Source organism: Marmota marmota, unplaced genomic scaffold (assembly GCF_001458135.2).
Source record: "Marmota marmota marmota unplaced genomic scaffold, marMar, whole genome shotgun sequence".
Lineage (NCBI taxonomy): Eukaryota > Metazoa > Chordata > Mammalia > Rodentia > Sciuridae > Marmota > Marmota marmota.
This window is the reverse complement of record NW_026000037.1, coordinates 29614395-29633488: the sequence shown is the minus strand read 5'-3', so window position 1 is coordinate 29633488 and position 19094 is coordinate 29614395. Positions and strand designations below refer to the sequence as shown.

General features: G+C 34.4%; 1 long non-coding RNA gene across 1 annotated transcript in view; it reads right to left on the bottom strand.

The window, feature by feature from the left end:
• Positions 1 to 11784, bottom strand: part of LOC125619458 — a 52080-nt gene extending 40296 nt beyond the window's left edge. Inside the window, exons 1-4 of the long non-coding RNA XR_007351019.1 lie at positions 11396 to 11784; positions 10084 to 10183; positions 9801 to 9883; positions 3160 to 3229 (exon numbers count right to left, since the gene is read on the bottom strand). This is a non-coding gene — a long non-coding RNA (uncharacterized LOC125619458). The remainder of the gene's footprint in view (positions 1 to 3159; positions 3230 to 9800; positions 9884 to 10083; positions 10184 to 11395) is intronic.
• Between the last annotated feature and the right edge of the window lie 7310 nt (positions 11785 to 19094).

The following is a 19094-nucleotide window of genomic DNA, read 5'->3' as shown; positions in this document are numbered from 1 at the left end:
TCTTTTTTTTTTTTTTTTTTTTTTTTGCTTTTGTACAACAGTTGTCAGCGAACCAACATGGATATGTGTACTAAATATTCACAATTATTATGTAACAAGTAAAAAAATCTCAGGTCCTCTGTGTCAGTGTAAACCATTGCATTAGGTAGTGTGTATTGCTTTGGCCTTAACATAGCATTCACCTTTGCTTCAAGGTAAATTCAAGTTTTGTAAGTAACTGTGGAGAGCAACAAATAGGATGGATATTTGTATTCAATCTTGACATGAAAAGATGGTCTTTTAAAATATACCTTCAATGTTTGTGATTTGAAACCTTTTCTTACATTGGAAGGCATTGTGCTTTGAATTTTCTCTTTTGTGATGACTCAGCCCCATGTTGGCCATTCTGCTCTAGGGGTATCTTACTATCACTCAATGATGCTTTAGAATTTAGAAAGTTGAAACTGACTGTTGATTGGTTTTGGTGACTTACAGTTAGTTACTAATTGTGTTTTTTCAAAAAAAATTTTAAATAGATTTAGTTGCAAAGAGAGTACTAAGTACTTCCTTGTAAACTTCACCAAGACATCCAAAATTTTAACATCTTATGTAATCAGAGTCAATTATTGATACAATAATACTAAGTAAATTTCAGACTTTATTTAAATTCAATCAACTGTCTGGATAATTTCCCTATTTTCTGGGCCATATTCTTGTCCAGAAACATATAGTTGCTATATCATATTAATTTCTCTTAATCTAAAACAATTCCTTTCCAATAGAAGAAAGTTACTACTTATGCTTATATTTATCTTTGTTGGGCTTTCTCTTTTCCACATTTATTTATTTCTTTGTTTGTTTAGACTAGTGGATGTTTGTCTTATTAGAGGTTCTAATCAATCACCTAATTACAGTATGGGTTAAAACATTCCTATGATCATCTATTTTATTATTTAAATTGTCTTGGAATTAAGCGTAAATACCCTCCTCAAAATAACCTTTATCTCCTTTGACATTGCCATCATTTTTGAGACTTCTTCACTTTCTTAGGCCACAAAGAATTCCATATTACTTTGATTTTTTTTTTCTCACACTGCTCTTAAAATCTAACTTTTCTCCAAAGGAAGGACATTATTTCCTTTTTGTTGTTGTTGTTGTTATTTATTATTACTCATTCTTTTGATCTCATTCTCACTATTCCTGATAACTAAACTGATTCCTTCCAGTTTGACTTTCCTATGGTATTATATTTTTTGAAATTTTATTTTTCACAGAAGAGCAGATCAACATATACATTTTTGCATCTTTTTGCTCTTACATGACAGAGAATATACTATAAGGTCTTTTTTTTGGCACTTTTCATTTTTTTCACTTAGTTAAACTCTGAAAATTCCTCCAAATCAATTTATATATCTTTCTTATTCAAGTTACAACTGCTTTTACATTGATTTTATTGTTTATTCATCTACTGTCCAACGTATGGATATTTAGATATTTTTGAGATTTCAAAATTAGAATTTTCAATAAAAACTTGTTCATATATGCTTTTTTATTGCTAGAAGAATATCTTCAAAATTTTCCATTTCCAGTGTGTAATGTCCCAGCTCCTCTGTATATCCCTAGAATATGTGCTTTCTCTTTGAAAGTTGTGGCATGTTTTCAGACTTGACATCAGTTGATTGTTAGTGGTTTTCAAAAATAACATTCACCTAACATGAGCATTTTTTCTCACTCTCAGAGACGGCCATAAGACTGTCCCCCTGAACTAAAACATAATCTCAATGTGAAGTTCTCAATTGGTTTGGTCAATGAGAGCAAAAATAAAATGTGTGTAGAAATTTTTCCAAGAAGCATTTTATTTAGCAAGTACTAACTTTCTCATTTATACAGGTTTTAAGTAATTGTAACTGATTTTTTTTGTGTGTGTGATATTTCAGTTGTTTTGGAAATTATTTTATAAATGTGATATCTCCCAACATTCACAAAGTGATGTTGTGTGATTTCATAGTGTAATATGATTCAGAAATGGAGGTAGGGCAAGAGATACACTGCTCATTTTTTTCATCTATCACTTTAGTTCACATACACAAAAAAGTGACACAAAAGCATATGGGTCTCCTTTTATAATTCACTGACTAAATTTACAGTCCTGTCCATGTTTTGGCAGAGGGAGCCAGGTTGTCTCAGCTTTATTCTCAATTCATGTTCATTGAACAACAGCAGAGCTCTACATCAAAAGAGACTATAAACATGTTTCTTCAAATGTAAAACAGAAGTAATTATATTCTGCACAGTAAGGAGAAAAAGATTAATGAGCTGGTGCCCATAAAGTACTCATATAAAATGCTCTGGAAAAAAAAATAAAGGAAACTTAAATACACATTTTCATGATCCCCTAAAACAAAATCAGGGAGATTTCCAAGGAGGTTTTTTTTTTTGTTGTTGTTCTAATCATCTATATATTTGTGTGATGATGTGCTATTATCTTTCCATATTTTATTTAGTACCTTTCTTCAGACTCTTTTGTGTATCTTGTTTTATCTTATGATCTCTCCATGCTCCAACGAACAATTCAAAATATTTTTCTATTGCCATTAGTAAACAATTTATTTACTTCTAATTTACATTTGATGTCTTATAGATCAAAAGACCTTGCTTTGTACTTTAAGCTTTGAAATGTTCCATCTCTGATTATAGTGTATAATAAATAGTAATAATTTTCAAGACACATTTACTTTTGACATCCATCTATTTAAAATTAACCAAGCAAATAACAGCACTAAAAATATGCACATTTTTGATATCTATTTCCTATTGGATATATGTAATCTACTTATCTTTCTTTAAAAAAATCTTTGACTATGTCAGAAAGACAGTATTTTTGATATGATAATCAAAAACCACTCCCATAACATTGTGTCAGAAAGCACATTATTTTATTCTGGAAACATCCACTACATTCTGTGAATGATTCTTCAGAATATCTTAAAAACATATTAAAAATACTTTTGGAAATATTTTACAAGCAACACAAGTTAGTTGTGTGTCTATGTGTGTGTGCTTGCGAATGCTGAACAATGACAATTTGTATGGTACTTTGAAAATCTTCCTTCTCTGCAAGTTATCAGTTCTAAAGAACTGAATACTATTTTTGCTGCCAATTTATTAAAACAGCCATACCTGTTGCCTAGGGCACCATTATTCCTTCAGACAGCCACAGTAGGGGAAGAAATTTCTTTTCTTTTCTTACCTAATTAAAAGAAAACAAATGAGCTATAATAGAAATCAAAAAGTCACTGTAGGATATTTCCTTGGGCTATCAGCTTTCCCAGATGGTCATTAATACCAAGATTATAGCACATAGCAATTTTCATTACTCCTTGTTATGTACTACATCTTGAAAACAAGCTTATTAAATATTTGGAAACTGACTAATATCATTGGAAAAAAGAATCATATTCAGTAATGACTTTTCACTGGTTTAAAGATTGATTAGTTAGAATTGAAGAATACCTGGGACAAAAAGCAAACAAACAAACAAAAATATGCAAGTAAAGAAGGATCATCATATAACAACAGCACAGGCAAAATTTTGAGGGTTTGGGGAGAAATATCAGTAGGGTCACTCAGCTGAATATGAACTGATCACATGCAGTGAAACTTCAATTGCTTTGTAGTTTGGGGGATACAAGGGAAGGAAGATCACAGTCCTTGTCCTTAAAATCTGTGGACAGGTGGATAATTTGGACCTGTGTACAATCCAATTAAGTGAGGAGTTTAGGAGACAATTGTGTAGTTAAGAGTTGTCTGCAGAAACTTTTATTTAATCATCTCAATGCCAAATAATTGAAATGCCAAATAATGTAGACATTTTATTAAAAATGTAATAATTTTGCAAAATCACTCTCATGGATAGTACTATTGATGATTAAGAAACTGATCATTATAATGTTTTGAAAATACTACTTCCTTTAAAAGTTAATAAAAATGTACATGCAGAGATTGGTAAAATTAAAAAAATAGAGAAGGAAAATATTTTTCAAACCTATGATTATTTATTTTTATTTATGTAGTGGTATATGTGTCTGTCAGAAAAATTTGGTGGCATTCATCAGACCCAAATTGCTCAGCCATTACTTATTAGCACTTGGACACCATTCTCCACTATTGTGATTCTTAAATGCCCTCAATATTTCACAGGCTGAATTCAGAAATGCAATTAGCAAGCTGAATAGCATATCAACATTTGATAATTGCACGTAAAATATACAGCAGATTATGCAGTGCTATTTCTTTATTCACTCCCCCCCCCCCGAATTTCCATTCTTTTTGGCATGTTTTCTTTTCTTTCTTTATGCAAAAGTGATGGTGCTGAATGCTAATGAAGTGATGCTTGGTCAAATCCCAAGCAGTTATTTTCAAGTAATTAGTTCAGGCTTTTGTGTTTCTGACATTCTGCAAACATTTTGTTTGGATTCCTGATTTATCTTTCCTTAGTAAATAAACTACTGACCTTTAATAGGTACTTGTTCTAGGGAATACAGGGAACAGAACAGATTTGTTTTCTCTGAATGGGTGAGTAGCAAGTTCTGGCAGTATTTTAGGCTTGAACATTTGCTGTGGGTAGCCTTGAAAATTAGCCATTTGGCCAGAGAGCATGAATGCTGGCTCTGGTAGGCATGATTCACATCTCCCCTTTTACCCAACCAACACTGATATTTCTGGTGGGTACAGTAGATGGGAAATTTACCAGCAATCCAGGTGTCTTGGACCGTGGAACTCTTTGTTTCTCTCTTGTATGTTCTAATTGTGGCCCAGAGCTGTGGCTGCTTCACTATTTCAGGTCTCACTGGCTGCTTCCTGTACAAGTCTTTCCACATCTATTGCTTAAAAAAGGACCCATTGGAATCCTTACAGTAACCTGTAGTAGTCTTTCCCCTGTTGGGATTCTAAAGATAAACTCCCAAATCGCACAAATAACCCTGCAAGCAGCAGTAGATGTTCCTTTATTGGTCTTTCAGTGCATTCACCATCCATGAATGACTTGATATCTTTGGGGAAACATACCAAAACATTTTTGATGTTTATTTAAAGCAGAGTGAAGAAGATATATATCTAAGATTATGAGATTTATTAGCCTTAGGAGAACTGGTCTTTTAACCTAAGTATCTCAGATACCTAAAAAACCTAGATTTTTGGTTATTATTAAATAGGCACATTATGTCCCTGTTATGATCCTGATTTTTATAGTTTTTATCATTTCTAGATCAGTGCTCTTCAGCCTTCAACCTTTCTATTTATAATAAATTCATTCAATGCATTGTTCCAAACACTTCAAATACTTCTTATATGCCAGGCACTAGACTAGGCTTTGGAATACAGATATGAAGAACACATGGTTCTTGCTTTCAATAAGTTCTGTAAAATGAGAGTCTAATGTGCTCACCAGTAGTTAAAGCACCTACAGTGGTACATTCATACTTTAAATATCAGAGGGAATCAGCAGCCTGGGAAGATCAGGTGAAAGGAGCATGTACAACAGACTCTAAGGGAAGGAGATAGGAGGTAAAGAGGAAAACTTCTTTTCAAAAAAGGTAATGTGGTAAGCTGAATTTTTATGGTAAGAAGAAGAGGAAACATAAAGAATATTCCATTTGGAGGTTGGACTGTGTCATCCCAATATGGATATGATGTAAAACATGGAGATGATTTGCAACATGTCAAAATAAACAACAGCAAGTATATGAGATTAAGAATCTCTCTGGGAAGCAATTTGAAAATGGTTAAAGGAGCTGAGTAGACATTTATTTAAGAAGACATAAAATAGTGAAGACATACATGAAGAAAAATTGCTAATATTGCTAATAATCAGGGAAATGAAAATCAAAAACCCTGTGCACCTCATAGATAGTTGTAATAGAAAAGATAGGAGATAAATATTGGTAAAACTGTAGAGCAAAAGGAACCCTAGTACACTGTTGGTGGAAAAACAGATGAATACAGACAATACAAAAAACAATATAGAGGTTCTTAAGGTAGTAAAAATTGAAGTACTATATGATTCAGCAATCCCTCTCCTAGAAATATACCTCATGTATTCTGATGTGTGTTCCACCTCATAATGATGTCTGTTGCAACATGCTTATTGTAAAACTATTCATAATCATCAAGATATTGGAAGCAGCCTAAGTGTCCACTTTTAGACAAATGGATACTATGTATATGGTGAAATTTTATTAAACCTTAAAACAGGAGGAGATCTTGTCATTTGCCTCATCAATGATGTGTCTGAAGGACATTATGATCAATGATGTAGACAGACACAGAAAAAAAAATACTGGAAGGTCTCACTCATTTGTAGAATCTAAAAAGGAAAAGGAAAAAAAAAGAAAGATGAAGGCAGGAAGGGAGGGAAATTAAAATTTAAAGAGATGAGAATAAAACAGTGATTGCCAAGGGCAGGAGTAGGGGGAGTAGAAAATGGAGAGATGCTGATAAAAGGATATGAAATATCACATAAGTAGGTGAACAAGAATATACTTCTATGTACAATATAAAGATGGTAATTAATAAATTTCTAATTAGTAAAATTTTATTATGGATTTTTATTAAATAAGTAGATTCTATCACCTCTTGTCACAAAAATAAGGTATGTGAGATAATATATTTTTTAATAGGCTGCACTATAGTGACCAATTTTACTACCTATATGTATCCCATAATATCATATTGTAAACTTCAAACATAGTTTACTAAAAAGGAGGAAAGAACACAGAAAAACAACAACAACAAAAAAACCCTATCTGAATTAAAAAAAAAAAGCAAAAGATGTCCCTCTGTTGCAATTTTTTCCTTATCAAATTTTATCCAACCTTATACAGATTACATCTTTTTCACACTTTTGTTTTCCTCATCAGTGAAAAAGTAATTTTGCCATCCTCAAAAGTTTTTTGAGAATGAAATGAAACGATAAAGTTCTTAGAATAGTGCCTGATAAAATAAATTCTACCACCCCCAGATCCAATCACCCACTTGCTTATAGAGGTCTTTGGATTACCATTAATCCCAGAAGGAAGTGTTTAAATTGGGGGAATAAAATAAACAGAGATAAATCTGTGGTTTATAAATCCCATAGTCACCATCCAATGTTGGAATGAATGATATATGTGAGCATGTCTCAAATTTTCCTTTCACTCAAGACGTTAAAATGGCTATAAGCTTTGAAGTTAAATCATAATCTAAAGGGTTTAAACATGTGCAGAGAAATACAGGGAACACTTACAGAATAGTTTCCCTTCTTTGAGGTCTTAAATTTAGGAAATTTGAAAGGTTAAAGCAGCATGTCATCAAAACTGTGCATGGTCCTGACAGTCAAATGCCCCATGAAAGTTTTAGGAACAGGGTGAGCATTCCTTAGTAAGTCCTGTCTCCTGAAAGTCTGGGCATATAGCCATTCCCAGAAAGAGGCATCACATTTAAGGGAATACATAGAGACAGAGAGTAGAGGGAAGGAATGGGGGAGAGGGAAGGAAGGAGGAGAGGGAAAGAAAGGGAATAGAAGGATGCAGAGTAAAAATACCAAGAAGACTGGCTTGTAATATTAGTTGGTGACTCAGGGGTCATTCACCAGAAGGCTATGAAGTAGACAATTGCCAGCAAATGGCCAGAAGAATGTATAACTCCTCTCCATGGACCATCATCACTGAAAAGTTATAAACATCTATAGACTGTTCAAGTCACCTTTTATGGGTTTGTTTACCGCTAGCTGAGAATCTGAGGTCATATCCATGTGACCAATGTGGATCTAAAGTAGGTGAACAACAAGAAATAGAAGCACCTGCTCCCTGCCCACCAAAGCAAGGTGGTAGAAATTTTGCAAGTCATCCTTCTCATCCTCACATAATCTCACACATATTAGACAAAACTTCTAGAAGAAGTATACACACACACACACACACTGACACATTGTAAGGATTAAAATACTTTATGTGACTGAAATGTAAATCTGAATTGACTGAGCCATCAGTGGGTTGGACTGAGTTTATGTTATAAAGTGAGCAATTGATTCTGATTCAGAAAAGGGTAGTTAGGAATCAAAAAAATTAAATTGAGTTAAATGAAAATAAAGTTAACATTTGGCATGATGGCATTTATGACTGTGAATGTCTGTACCCCCTACATAATAAGGGGTTTGAACTTCTTCCTGAGGACAATTAGATGCTGTTGAAGATACTAAGCTGAAAGGTGGCATGATCAGATTTTTATTTTACTAAAAAAATCACTTAGGGAGAAAATTAATTGGATTGGAGTGGGAGGAAAAGCAGCAGGGCGTAGATAAGGAGACCAGCTAAGAGAATATTGTTGAAATTCAGGCAAGAATTAAGTTCCCTAAATGATGCAGTCAAGTAGGTGAACCTGAGAGGTATTAAATAGGAAGAATTTATTGAACCTAAAACTAGGTATACATGAGGTGATTCTAGAGAAAATGGAAGAAATTTTTTTTCTTTCTTTCTTCCCTTCTTTCTTTATACCCTATCTATTGTGTGTCAGGAAACATGTTAGGTTCAGGGAATACAGAAATGAGCAAACAGGACTGGTCCAGGCTATCAGTGAATATATAGTCTAAAAAGAAAACTATTGGTCTAACAATCACATGAGCATATATGCAATTATAGTTCTCTTAGGTAGACTTTAAGGATTCATTATGTGATAAAAGTTTGAACCCACATAGAAAGTTGAATGACTGTTGCCTGAATGAGAGAGACACTGAGCTTAAAGTTGAAGGTGGGAGAAGGTTTAATTTACTTATTCGGAAGGAAACATCAGCCTGACATTTCAAATGTTTTTGATCATGTTCATCCTAAAGACATTCATTTTACCTAATGAGTTGATACCCATACCATATGCACGCAACACACACACACACACACACACACACACACAGACTCCCACACTTATATAAGGAAAGAGAGAGAGAAAGAGAGCAAAGCTTGGAATAACAAATTTACTTACGTGTACCTGTCATGCTACGTTTGTCTATTTTATTATTTTAATGTTGCAGATAGAACATTAAATTGATTTCAGGATCCACTTAGGAATTTTGATCTACAGTTTGCAGAAAATTGGCTTCCTTGCTGACAATATTTGTTAAATGCATAACATACTAACTATAGTATGTTTATAACTGTCACAACCACTCCATCAGGCATAAACATTAGTCCCCTTTTCAAAATGAGTCAACTAAGGTCACTGGGCTAATGCTACACAGTAAAGAAATGGCAGGATTTGTTTCATGAATAAAGCAGAGCCTACATGTTTAATTGTTTTTCTGCTTTCCTGACTGTCCAGATGTACCAAAATGCACCTTAATAAAGACAATAAACCTGGAAATAAATAGAAAGAATGTGGTTCCTTTCATATATGCATCATCTTTCCATATGTCTATAAGCAGACCACACACAGCATAGCAAATAAGACCAATATGAAATTCCACTGACTATATCAATACTAGTGAAACATTTTCAAATTTAAAAAAAGAAGAAACTAAAGTAATTTACTTTGCAAAAGTTGCTGTACAAATTCTTAGTTTCTAATATGCTATCATTATATAAAATGGTGAGAAAAATAGCTTCCTGTTCATTGAGAATTGCAACATCATATATATCACAACTCAATATAAAAGAACACATGCACACACACACACACACACACAGAGATCATAAAATGATTTGTATTCTCATCCTTTTTGATGAATAAGGGTATTTTCCATCATTTTCTAATTTTTCAAAATGCTGGCCAGAACCCATTAAGTTGATACTAACCTGCTTACATTTGTCTTCTAAAGCAAGAATCCGCCACCTTTTCTGTCATGTCCTTGGGACTTGGCTATGTCTTCAGAAATTCTCTATTAAAAATTCAGTTATCTTCTGTGAGTAGTGACACTTTAATCCATTATCAGTTTTTGACAACTTAATGGGAACTAGATTATCAGATTCTACTCAATGAAACAAACATTTATTTAAAATCAGTTCTAAGATTCTGTGCAAGGGTCAAATAACTAATTATTTAAGGAAGCTGATTTCAAGAGCAGTGGAGGAATAGTACCCGGCTAGATAACTTGATGGTTCTGCCCAGCTCTCTTAAGACTAGCTGGTGGAGCATCTCACTAGGATGAGATCCTGGGTATTCTGAGGACTGTGGGATCCTAGAGAATTTAAAGGAAGGACAGTGGTTAATAAATAGGAAAACTCAGTATCAGAAGCAATAGCACTCCAGAAGCAGTGAGCTCACACAACTGCTGAACTGGTTTCTAAAACCATTTTCAATAAAGGAATCAGTGCTTCTTGGGGAAATGAATGGTTCTGCAGCTGAGCAAGATGGATCCAGAATACTTTGTGGTTTTAGACAGTAAAGAGGTACCAAAAAAAAAAAAAAGCAACAACAACAACAACAAAAACTAACCAAACAGAAAACTCAAACAAAATCATGCACAATGCTAACAGTATGTAAAAGGCAGACAGGAGTCAAAAAAAAAAAAAAAAGTTCCAATGGTCAAACAATTTAAGTAATGAAATAAACAATATACATTAGAGTATAACCCAATGTATAAAATAAATACCACTAAATCTATATGGATATAAATACTCAAATAAATAAATGTATGGTGGTGAGGAGAGAGTAGACAAAATCTAAGTGCAGAAGAATTCCAAATAATGTACATAGATACTATGCACTGAATGACATGGAACATATATCCCCACCCTTTAAATAACTTCCTTTCAAGAAGCATGGTTTGGAAAAGGGAGAGAAAAGAGTAACTTTACAATAGAGAAATTTGACAAACAGCATTTCCATCAGAGGGGAAAGTAAGCCTTAATCATGGCATGAGTCCTTGATGGGATGTGATAGTGAGAACAGAGCTTTACATGTATGGTCTTCCTCCCCCAAACCCGTAATCTCAGTCTAATTAAGAGAAAAAAAATATTTTAAAGATTAATAATATTCTACAAAATATCTAGCCTGTATAAACTGCCAAGGTTATTAAAAACAAGACAGAGGAGTTGTCACAACCAAGAGGAAATGAAGGAAACACAATGACTAAGTGTAATATATTCCCTAGATGATGGCCTAGAACAGAAAAAGGACATCAGGTAAGAACTAAGGAAATAACAGTGAAGACTTCAGTTCACAATAAAACATTAATATCTGTTTATAAGTTGCAGCAAGTAAATGATATATAAGATGTCAAAATAAGAAAAACAGTGTTAGATATAAGGAAACTTTCTGAACTATCTGCACAATTTTTTTCTGTAAATCTAAAACTACTTTAAAATTTAAAAATATACTTTTTAAAAACCTGGTTTCACAAATGGTAAAAATCTGGTATTACAACCTCTAACAAAGCAAGTTCTCTTACCTTACATTTCGGCTTCCAGCTGGCTTGATCTATGTTCAAAAGTAGATTTCCTACTTCTACTTGAGAGCTAAGTTGCCAAATTAATTCAAGTTTAAAGAGCTGGCAGCAAAACCATTAGCAGTGGAGGTGAGTGACTGAAATGGTGCATTTTCAACATCATCAAAGCCCTCTGGCACACAACTCCTTATATAAAACAAATAAAGTGTTATGAGACAGTAAATTGAATATGATGTAATGCCAAATGATCAATTCAATGTGCCTTGTCAACAGAAAAATAGCAACTCCCTGCAGAAAATCATCCAAGTAATTGCTATGTAAGACACAGATACTGTTCTCCTCAGAGCAGCTGCTGATAGCTCAGGAGAAGGGGTGAGGGCAGGTGGTGAGAATGTCACTGCCTCTTTTTAACCACTGTTTCTTGCTCCCTGTAGTCCCCCCCCCCCGTTTGGTTATTGTCACTAGTTGGTCTCTGTGGAGAATGTTAAACAGATTTGCGAGGCAACTCAGCCCAGCCAAAGTTGAATAGCTTCCAGATTGTTAATATTCCACACCAACATTCCTACTGTGATAGATACGCTTCTTTCATTCAGTCCTTCTGCCCAACTTATTTTTACCCTTTTTAAGAAAACAAAACAAAACACTAAAAGCTAAGAGTTTTCCATTATGTCCATTAATATGTGAAGGCTTTATGTACATTAATTAAAGCCCTCCAAGTAGATCTATGACTTGGCTACTTGGTTACCAGTAAGAACATTGAGGTTTAGAAAGTCTAAAAAAAACTTGCTGAAGATAAGAGATTAGCAAATAGCTGAGCTAAGATTTGAATACAGGAAATCTGATTATAGAGTTTGTGCATTTTCCAATGTGCCACCTAGCCTGCCCTGTATATCCTGCACATGGAAGATGGTCATTGCTTCCCCCACTAAACTGAAAGTTGTTTAAAGAAATGCATTACATTGTTTTTGGCTTTGTCTCTCCTACAGTCCCTAGAAACAACAAACACACTTCAGAATTGTTTGTTAAATAAAACATACATTGTGTGTGTGTGTGTGTGTGTGTGTGTGTCTGTAAGAGAGAGAGAGAGAGAGAGAGAGAGAGAGAGAGAGACAGAGACAGAGAGACTGATTTTAAAGATTATACATTTAAAACTTAAAACTGTATTGGCTTTAAAAAGAGAATGGAGTCTCTTTAATGTTTCCATGCCTTTTCCTTGTTCTTTATTGTTCTTGACATAAAAGGGCAAATTTACCAAGACAACTTTGCTACTTGAGTTGTTTATAGAAGGAAATAGTCAAGGACAGGTACTCCTTTTAGTTGCAAAAAAAATCAGGTCTTGAAAAAAACATTTCCTGGAGAAAAGGTTTTCAGGAAGAATGCTCTATACTGTATAATTTGCATAGCCAGCAGGGTAGTGTGATTATCTGGAGTAGAAAATCCTTTCTTAAAGTGGCCCAGTGCTTCTATGAGAGGCAAAACTTGATTAGTTGTGACACTGAGCACTGAGGAAAAATGCCCTGTCTACCTGGGACTGGTAAACATCCACATGTTCACATGCTCTGGGACTTGCTAATCGTTTGCAGTGTGTTTTAATAACTCTCTTAAGGAGGGAGATTACATGTCTTCGGAGACATAAAGATGCCAAAGGACCAATGAAGCAGATGTTTAGCATCTTCAAATAGGAGCAGAAACCTTGCTCCAAGACATTTCTATGGGTTGATGCATTTTGTAAGATCATGAACCGAGAGAAGCATTTCTGCAACTTTCAGGCGTTCTTTAGCATTATGAAGAGGGATCTTTATTAAATGACTCAGGCAGTAGTTCCTGTGAGATAATAACTAAGAAGAAGTCAGACCTGGGGAATCAAACAAGTAGGAAAGAGGAAGAAGGAGAGAAGGAGAAAGAAGAAAGAGTATCCGTGAAAAAACACAAAAGAATGTAGTTCTGAGATCTATGTAGCAAATTACTAAAAACTGGAGGTTTTAAAACAAAATACATGTGTTAGTTCACAATTTTGGAAGTGGAAGTCTGAAGTCAACATACCAGCAGAAGAAGAGTCAACCTCCCTCTGAAATCTTTAAAATAAAATCCCTTCTGGTCATTGGTATAGTGCTTGATATAGTTTCTGGTGTTTAAAATACTTTGAGTTCCTTGAGTTGTATTTCTCCAGTCTCTGCCTCCATTGTCACAGGGTGTCCTCTCTGTCTCCTCAAAGTATTTCCCTCGGCATGAATTTGGGTCCACATTTTCCTCTTACAATAAGGACACATATATTGGTACAGTGTCCTACTCTGCTATAGTATAAGCTCATACAAATGAAGCCAGAATTAGACAGGCAGTCAGTATAGATAAGTAAATCGAGTCAGGTTGGATCAAAGAGGCCAATTTGAGTCCAGGAGTTGGAGACTGCCCCCTGAAGGACTGAAATGCCTTCAGAGCCCTTCCTCCACCCTTATCAAGATAACTTGCTCCTGTTTCAAACTGTTGCTAAGGTAACCTGTCCCAGGAATTGTCCCTCCCTACAGGGAGTTATGAAAGTCCTTAATTAATGTGTCCTAGGCTGCTCCATTTGGTTCTTCCCCCATCCATCTGCTTTTCAGATTTTGGCCATCTCCTGGGCCTAGTCAGGAAGGAAAGAGAAGAGGGGGAAGAGAACAGGGAACAAAGAAAATCTAGGATGAACAAGATGACCCTAGTTGGTATCCTGGTATCCCTAGTAGTGATACCAGGATACCAACTAGGGTCCCCTTCTCCCTCCCTGGAAAAGTCTATGCTACCCCCTTTTAAATAAATCCTACTTGCCACAGTGTGCTTCTCTAATATTCTACTTCAACATGTGAAGAAACAGGACTCATCACTGATAAACAGTGGTATCACTAACTACTAACTGCCAGAATATGACAAGAATAATATGCCATATTATTTCCAAATAAGATTACATTTTGAGTCACAGGGGTAAGAATTTCAATACAGCAGTTTGAGAGACATAACTCAACCCATGACAGAAGGTTTGCCAATTAAAATCAATTTTAAATGTGGTCTGGAAAGATAAAATTTCTCATTGAAAACCATAAAATCTTCTGAATTTGTTTTTTAGTATATCTGAAACTTTTGGATATAATATGTACCTTCACTGACTTCAAGGAGAAAGCCAATCATCAACCCTGGAAAGTTCTATGGTTGGGAACAGTGTGGGTAAGTTGCAGCTGTATGAAGAAAGCTGGTAGGACTTGATATTTAATTTTGCTCATGCAAAATGCTAACCTTGGAATTTGAACTTCATAAATGCAAGATAAGGGTGAAGAAATGAATGGAGATCAGTGATATATGGAAGGTTTGTGAGCTATAAAGTCTGAGAACTCAGTACATGCTACATAATGGCAGGGAGTCTTGTCTTTTGTTGTTCCACATTTTACCCCCAGTTCCCGGAGAAGAACCTGGCACAAAGTCAACTCTTAATTTCTGTTCAATGAATGAATGGATGAATTGATAAGAGCCATGGCTGGGAGTCAAAGTATCAGTGGCTACTAAACTAGAGATGCTGGTTTCAAATTCTGTTTCCACCCCATAAAACTCATGATGTCAGTCATGTGTTGTCATTGTGAGACCTCCTGCTTTCATGTATAATAGCATAATTAGTAAGATTTTTTATGAATATTTAATATTGTGAGTTCGGGGCAGCTTACAGTCTAGGCACTGTAGGGGAATACACAGGGAAAATGATACAAAATCATGACTTCAAAAATTTTCCATACTTAATAGTCTAGATTACCAAAATAGAGCATCTTAAATGATTAAAATGAAGATTACAACTCATAGCACTGATCATAAAAAAATTTTCCCTAGATTTCAAAGAAATATGACATATATAGAAAAACATGGCTGCTCATTTCCCCATCTCAGATACATTCATTTCTTTTATAATATTGTAAACATCAAAATACCCTCCATGTTAATTCCTTGATATAGCTAAAAGTCATTCTTTTAGTATTGTTTTAAACTATTATTCCCAATAATTTCCCCTCCAACACTTGAGCCTTAACTTTTTATTGGCTGCTATTATCAGTACTATGTGATGCCATTTATTGAAGTCTCTTGGTAGCGAAAAGACAAATAATATTCAAGAAACTCCAAATATTGAGATTGGCAAGGTATACACATTCAAGGAGCCAGAATATGACAAGAAGCAGCTTCAGAAAGAGCACAAGGCAAGGGGCTGCAGTGGGGCCTGTTTTTCCAAAGAATGAGAATCATCAGAAATCTGTCCCTGAAGAGTCTCCTTGGGAGGATATTCAAAATCAAAGACTATCAGGGGCCTCAGAAGCAACAGGACTCTCATCTGTTAGTGTTCTGTATAATTGACTTTACTGCAAATACATTTACCCAATTTCTTTTCCCTTTGTCTTTTTTGTTTCCTCATGATATTTAACTATCACGGGCCTTGTTCACTCCCTAATCGGTGATCTTTTCTTCTTTATTGTATATTTTATTCTGAATATTTATCATTTCTGCCTACTCTTGACTATAGGCTGTGATAGCTCCTCAGCTTTCTAACAGAACCGATTGCTGTATTTTTTTTTTTTTTTTATATTTGTAGCCTAAGTTCCTAAGAAGATTTTCCAGAAGATTCTGAGGCCATCACAAGCAATGTGAGTGGCTTTTCTAGTGAGGCCCAATGACACCTACAGAGGCAAATTTGTGCTCTGCAGCAGCATGCTATGGAACGCACTGGGAGCCTCAGGGAAAGGCCTTTGGAGAGGACAAGAGTCAGATATGAGTATAATTCAAGATCTTCTGCCACACCTGGTCAAGTCACTGAACTTCCTTAGGCCATTCTTTCCTTCTCTGCAAAATGAGGGGAAAACCACATATAATCCATGAAAAGAGGTAATGTAGGTGAAAATTATTAAAAAGTTTATTAAACTCCTGCATATTTATAAACTAATTCTACTATTATTCTTGACCTTTTTAGGAGTCAAAATGATTGAAATGAAGTGCTTTTTGAAAAAGTGAAATCAAGGCTTTTTGTTATAAAAATCTTTTACCTCCTTGGTTAGATTACCACTATATGTATGTATATACAGATAATATATATGCTATTGTGAGTCAGGTAGTTTTCATGATTTCTTTTTTAGCAGATTTATTACTAGAGTATAGAAAAGCTATTGTTTTCTGTCTATTAATCTTATATTCTGGTACTTCACTGAATTTGTTTATCAGCTCTAGAAGTCTCTGGTTGAAGATTTTTGGGGTCTTCTATGTATAGGATCATGTAATCAACAAATTGACACCTACAATTCTTTTCCTATTTGTAGGACTTTGATGATTGTTCTGGCTAGAGTTTTAAGTACTATTTTGAATAGAAGTAGTGAGAGTAAACATCCTGTCTTTTTCCTGGTTGCAGAGGAAATACTTCCCGTTTTCCACATTCAGTATGATGTTGGCTTTGGGTTTGTTGTATATAGCTTTTCTGGTGTTGAGGTAAGTTTCTTCTTCCCATAGTTTCTTCAGTGTGTTTAACATGAATGGAAGCTAGATTTTGTCAGTCTTTTTCTGCACCTATTGAGATGATGATATTTGTCCTTCCTTCTATTTTTGTGCATTAATTTGAGTTTGTTGTAACAACCTTGCATCTCTAGGATGAAACCAACTTGATTATAGTTTATTATCTACTTCATGTGTTTTGAATGTGGTTTTCCAATACTTTATTAAAGATTTTTGCTTGAATCGGGGATGTAAAGTGTTCTTTCCTTGATATGTCTTCATCTGGTTTTGCTGTCAGGGTGACATTGGCTTCATGGAATGATTTTTTGCAGTGTTCCCTAGCTTTCTATTTTATGGAATAATGTGAAGAGGGTTGGAGTTTTAAAGGTTCTTCTTTAAAGGTCTGGTAGAATTTGAATGAGAATCTCTCTGGTCTGAGATTTTCTTTGTTGGAAGCCGTTTTATTACTTCTTAAATCTGTTTATTAATGATCTGTTTACGTTTCTATATCTTTGTGGTTCAATTTGAGTAGATCATATGTGACTACAAATTTGTTGATATCTTCTATATTTTCTAATTTTAATGGAAAATACTTTTTCAAAATAGTTCCTAGTGACCCACTGGATTTCAGAAATGGCTGTGGTGCTACCTCATTTTTCATCACTAATTTTGTTGTTTGAGTCATCTCTCTTCCTTTTGGTTAGTTTGACTAGGGGTTTATCAACCTTATTTATCTTCTTAAGAAACCAACTCTTTATTACATTAATTATTTTAATTTTTATTTCTTTTTTTCTTTATTTAAAAAATGTTTATTTTATTAATTTTGGTATTCATCTTAATTATTTCCTGTCTTCCATTGGTTTTGCTGGGATTGTGGCTCAGCGGTAGAGCGCTCGCCTAGCACAGACGGGACCCGGGTTCGATCCCAGCACCACATAAAAATAAAGGCATTGTGTTAAAAAAAATAGATTGTTCCTGCTTTTATATAGCCTTTATATATAACATTAGACTGCTTACTTGGGATATCTATATCTTTTTTTTAAAAGGTAGGCACTTAATGCTATATACTCCCTTACCTTCATAGTGTCCCATTAATTTTGTTATGTTATCATTATTTTCATCTGAAACTAGATTTTTGAAATTTCTTCTTCTTTTCTTCTAAGATCCATTTCTTATTAAATAAGAGCAATACTAGAGGCATTGCACATAATACCTGATCTCAGATTAAACCACAGAGCTATAGTAATGAAAATAACATAGTATTGACATAAACAAAGATATGAAGATTGGTGCAATAGAATAGAAGACAGAGATATCCACATAGATAACAGGCATCTGGTTCTTGACAAAGGTACCAAACTATATGTTATAGAGAAGATAGACTATTTAAAAAATGGCGTGGGAAAAACTGGATAATCATTTGTAGAACAATGAAAGTAGATCCCTATCACCCATTCTGCACAAAAATCAACTCAAAATGAATCACATGCCCAGGAATTAGACCAGAAAGACTGCAACTTGTAGAATAAAACATAAGATCAACACTCCAACCTGGCACAAGAAAAAAACATCCTTAATAAGACTCATTGAGCTCAAGAAATAAAACCAGGAATCAATAAGTGGAAAGGCATCAAAGAAAAAAAAAAAAAAAAAAAAAAACTTCTGAACAGCAAAGAAAACAAAAGCATGAAGAAACAGCCTACATAAAGAAGAAAATCTTTGCCAGCTACTCTTCTGATAAGAGATTCATATCCAGGATATATAAAGAATCCACATTTAACCTGGAAGAAGAAAATAATTCAACCAACAAATTGTCAAATGATCTAAATAGATATTTATTTCCTTATTTATTTATTTATTCATTGGTATTAGGGATTGAACTCAGGGGCACTCGACCACTGAGCAACATCTACAGCCCCATTTTGTATTTTATTTAGAGACAGGGTCTCACTGAATTGCTTAGTGCCTCACATTTTCTAAGGCTGACTTTGAACTCTGGATTTTCCTGCCTCAGCTTCCCGTGATGCTAGTATTACAGGCATGAGTAAACGTGCCCAGCTTAGATAGACATTTCTGAAAAGAAGAAATACAAATGGCCAACAAATATATGAAATAATGTTTATCATCCTTAACAATCAGGGACGTGCAAGTCAAAAACTACACTCAAAATTTATCTCACTCACTTCAGTTAGAATGGCAATCACCAAAAATATTAATT